This window comes from Oryzias melastigma, unplaced genomic scaffold (assembly GCF_002922805.2).
Source record: "Oryzias melastigma strain HK-1 unplaced genomic scaffold, ASM292280v2 sc00569, whole genome shotgun sequence".
NCBI classification, from domain to species: domain Eukaryota; kingdom Metazoa; phylum Chordata; class Actinopteri; order Beloniformes; family Adrianichthyidae; genus Oryzias; species Oryzias melastigma.
The window spans coordinates 10,005-15,064 of NW_023417161.1; the positions used below are offsets into that span (position 1 = coordinate 10,005).

The 5,060-nt window shown below is 38.5% G+C and overlaps 1 pseudogene; it reads left to right on the forward strand.

Annotated features, from left to right (window-relative positions):
• Positions 1-5,060, forward strand: part of LOC112140417 — a 22,328-nt pseudogene that overhangs the window by 9,898 nt on the left and 7,370 nt on the right.

Below are 5,060 nucleotides of genomic sequence, written 5' to 3' on the forward strand. Positions count from 1 at the left end.
TGAATAAAAAAAAGTCTGCCAACCGAACGCAGCCCACAAGCACCAGCCGCCGCCCGGTCTGTTGACACGAGGCAGATTGGCTCGGTCGATTCGCGCCGCCGATGCCAAACTGTGAGCCGCCATCTGCAGCCTCAGCGGAAATCTGGGTTTATCAGACAGGACTACATGTGTCCAGTCTGCAGCTGAACTGCTGCTCATCAAATCCCAGGAGATCCTCACATTTAGGAGAATCGGTCATCAAAGCCTAAGAATCCTCCGCAGAATTAGCTGTCTGACTTTGATGGAGTAAAAAACTGATCAAATGCTCGCTGTAAATCTTTACTTTTTTTGCAGAATTTTTAAGAACAGTTAAGGACTAAATCTGCCGCTTTAAAGAGAATCATCATCAGTGATAGATGATAAAGTCTAAAATCTAAGCAGAAAAGTTATGAATCCAGAAGAGAAATGTGAAACCACAACTGTTCTTACTGTCCGCCTGTAGTCGAAGTTAAATATCAAAAATGGTTGACCGCTCAGTGAGCCGTTAGTGAAAATGTTCATGTTTTTTTTTATCTATGGGTATGCTGCGGGTAACGGGTCGTCGTGAACACTTATCACCAAAGCTTGGAATGAGCCGCCATAAGTTTATATTATATATATTTATACTATTTTTAACATCTGTCAGAGTAAAACAGATAAAAAAAAAACACTGGATGAATTTCATGTGCACTGTCCCAAATAAATAAATAAATAAATAAATAATTTAAAGTTAATTTTAAAGGAAACAATAGCACACATTACCACAGAGTATTTGAAATAATATTTTTTCACAAGTGATTCAATACCTTCGTTCATTTAGCGCCAGTTACTCCTCAGCAGTTTCACGTCAAACTACAAGAACTGTCAGGACACCGTTTCCCACAATGCATTGCTTTGTAGTCACCAAGGCAGCCTGCAGCCAGCGCAGTACCTGTTTTCTGGCTGCGCTGGCCTAGGAAGGCGCCTTGAACCCGCACTTTTCTCGCGATACTTCATGACGGCACACATTTGACCTCAGCGACAGAAACTAACCAGCATGCACCGCGCTGCAGGTCCGCCTTGGTCATCTCAAACACGCCAAATGAAACGCGGCTTACCGAACTTCACACACAGAGAGAGACTGACAACTAGATAGAAAATAGAGCAAGTTGCTGGAAAAATATGTCTTCTTTCTCATATCTTACAACACTAGAAAATGCAATTTGTTCCTTTTTTAAATAAATTTTTTCGTTTTTGCATTCCCTGCTTCTGCAGAAAATAAAAATTTTTCTTGAAACAGAAACGTTCTAAAAGTTCAGTTTTTACTGTGAGGAAACTGATGAGACGCCTCTCTATGACCCCCACCAAAGGGTCGAGACGAACCAAAACCCGCCGCAGCGCCGTTTGGTTTCATGTGACTAAAGCCTCAGAGGTTTAGGTTCAGATGATGTTTCTCCAGAAGGAACCAAAATAAGATGAAGTGTACTTAAAGTTGCTCGGAGATTTGGGTAACTACTGTTTTGGAGTGTTGTTCTGAGACTCTTCGGTTGGACCTGGATGAGTTTGTTAGAAGCAGTTGCATTAAAACCTTTTATCCAAACACCTGAGGCGTCAACACAAAATCTTAAACATACTGGAACTATTCAACCGTTAACATGATCATTCCAGTAGATTCTGAAGGAGAAAAGCGGCTCGTCGAGCCGCTTTTCTCCTTCAGAATCTACTGGAATGATCGTGTTTATAATTGAAAAGTTACAGCGAATCAAAGAACATAAACACTGGAGGTCCGGTGTTAAGGGTTAAAGGGTGGCTCTTTTATCTCTCCATGGTGGCTCTCTGGCTGAAGAAAGATAAAATGATAGTAATTTTCAAAAAATGTAGAGTTTAGCTTCTATTTTAACAACATGCTACCATACTTTGCTATTTTTTTTGTCCACTGGAGGTCTTAGGATAATTTGGAGTTTAGCTAATCTTTTAGAAAAAATCCTGATGTTTTCAGCTAATTTGTTATCTACCGAAGTTTTTTTGGGGGATAATTTAGAATTTTTTGACTTTTAGACATTTTTGACTAATTTAGTTTACTAAGAATTTTTTGGAGTTCAGCTAATAAACAACAAGCTAGCTTTTTTGGCTAATTTGGCCTCTGAGTTTTTATGCTAATTTGGAGTTTAGCTAATATTTTAGCAATATATGCTAACATTTTTGGCTAATTTGTTATCTATTGGAGTTTTAATGCTAATTTAGAGTTTAGCTTTTCTTTTAGCAACATGCTAACATTTTTGGTTGATTTAATTTACTGAGGAATTTTATGCTAATTTGGAGTTCAGCTAATAATTAAGTAACGAGCTAGATTTTTCGCTAATTTGACCTCTACTAAAGGTAAAAGGTAAATATACGGCTCCTTCTAGGTTTTGATCAGTAGAAAACGAGACCAAATGGCTCTTTTACTGTTAAAGGTTGCTGACCCCTCAGTTAACCGAAGGCTAGCTCTGAAGCTACGATCGCACCAGCATCAAAAACTTGCGTTTAAGCGACTATTTCTAATGAAACGTCTATGGAAATGCATTCAAAACTCATGTTCTTCCATCACTGCGCAAATTTGAGCTCTACTTACAAAACGTTTGAATTATTTGCACTGAAATTCAGTTTTCTCAGCTTCTAAATCTGTTGGAATTGCATTAATTGTGTAGTTTGAAGAACGTGTGTTACTTTGCTGTCGCCGGATATCTCCCTGGTGTTAAAGGGTTAAATGGGAGCATGTTCTGTTAAAAAAATCAATTAATCAATTTGAATCAATTTAAGCTCAATAGATAATTGATTCAGAGCAAATTGGAATCGAGGCTCTTGTGAATCGAATCAATTTGTTTCTGGAGATTCTAACCGATACCAGCCCTGTTCTGTCTCCTCAGAACCTGAAGCGGTCCCTGAATAACCTGCGAGATGTTGGATTCCTTCAGGTCAAAATCCTCAGAGCCAACGATCTGATCTCCGCTGATCTGAACGGTAACTCAAACATCAGGATTTTCCTTTTTCGGTCAGACGCCGGATCTTAACCGTTTGCGTTCCCCGCAGGTAAAAGCGACCCGTACTGCGTGCTGCAGCTGGGCAGCGACCGCCTGCAGACCCACACGGTCTACAAGAACCTGCACCCGGAGTGGAACACCGTCCTGACATTGTTGGTTTGCTGATGTTTCCTCCCGATTGTGTGAAAGTTTTAACGCGACGCTGTGACTGAACAGATGCTTTGTGGGGGTCTGCTGTCCTCCCCCGCTGTCCCTACAGCCCTGTCAAAGACATTCACGACGTCCTGGTGCTGACCGTCTTTGATGAGGACGGAGACAAGGCGCCAGACTTTCTAGGGAGAGTCGCCATTCCCCTGCTCTCGGTACGGCGCCGCCTTCCCAACGCGCAGCATCAGCCAATCTGTTTACACTCTGCTCCTAAATGAAAGTGAAGAGGGCGCTAACACTTCAGCGGGTTGAGGACTTGTTAAGACATAATTCGGGGTGACTGACGGTCAGGTTCATGGCCGAGTTCAGCACCTGATGCCCTCTCCGTCCCGCAGATCCGCAACAGACAGCAGATCACCTACCCGCTGAGGAAACCCGACCTGGGGAGGCTGTTGAAGGGGAGCATCACTCTGGAGATGGAGGTTATTTTTAACCCCGTAAGTAAGAGTTCAGCCTGCAGTGAAGATTCGCACAAACGCCAGGATTTCTGAGAGGCCTTTCATGCTTCTGTCCCTTTGTTTTTAGGTCAGAGCCAGTTTAAGAACGTTTGAGCCCAGAGAGCGCCTCTTCGTAGAGGATGCTCCCAAATTCTCCAAAAAGGTTTGTTCACTGGATCATCTCACAAACTGAAACACATCACTTATTCCATTTTAAAGCTTAGTTTAGCTGTCAAAAATACACTTTAAATATTGAGGAAATATTTATCTTTTATTAAACTTATAGAGAAAATCAACTCATGTGACATATAAACAAATAAAATACAAAATAAACTTTAAAATCTCAGAAAGGAATGACTTAAATGACACTTTTGGAGAGATATTGTATAAGTAAGGCATTTAAAAAAGATGTTTATTCATCTACCATTTATCGATTGATTTATTAATCTTCTTTATGTCAAGCATAGACTGTGGACAATACAGGGAAAAAAATAACAATTACAGAAATAATGGAATGCATTGATTAGAGAATTAAAAAACAAAAACACACTTCCGTCACAATTGATTCATTTTATATGGTAATTATTAACTAAAGCAGAGCAGAGTTTAATTGATTGCTTGAAAAGGAAGAAGCAAACTCGTATAATCTCACCTCTACTTAGTTACTTCATTTTACTGTTTTACATAGTTTTTGCATTCAGGTTCTGATCAGATTTTCTTTCCCCAAGTAGCAAAGTGTGTAGCTTCATACTTTAAATACATGGGTTAATTCTTTTAACTCCTTGATTTGAATCAATTTAGTTTTTTGTTTGTGCAAAATATGCAAAATATTAAAGATAAATGTTGTCAAAGGATTGTTTTTATGGCAATTTAAAAAATACAAGTTTAGTAATAACGAAAAAGTTAAAAAAAAAGCTGAAATATTATATGATATTAATGAGAAATTGACAAAAAAAGATTAATAGTATTTAGTTTTTTTAGGAAAATTAATTTAAAAACTTAAATATACAAAATACAAATAATAAGTTTAATTTGAAAAATTGAGGCATTTATCATTCATTTTAAAGTTAAATTTTTTTGTCCAACAAAGACATACAACATATTATAAAGTTACTGTTATAAAGGTTTAAAAATTAGCATTCTTCTAGCTTTTTGGACTATTTTGACATTTACTAAGATTTCTTAGGTTATTTTGGAGTTTAACTAATATTTCAGCTACTTGCTAGCTGCATGGGCTAGTTGAGGCCTTTTTCAGTTTTTCAGGATATTTTGAAGTTCAGCTTTTCTTACAGCTGCATGCTAGCTGTGTTGGCTAACCTACGTTTTTTATATATATATATATATATATATATAATGACATCCTGCGGGCAACAGATGCAGGAGACCACGTGGTCCT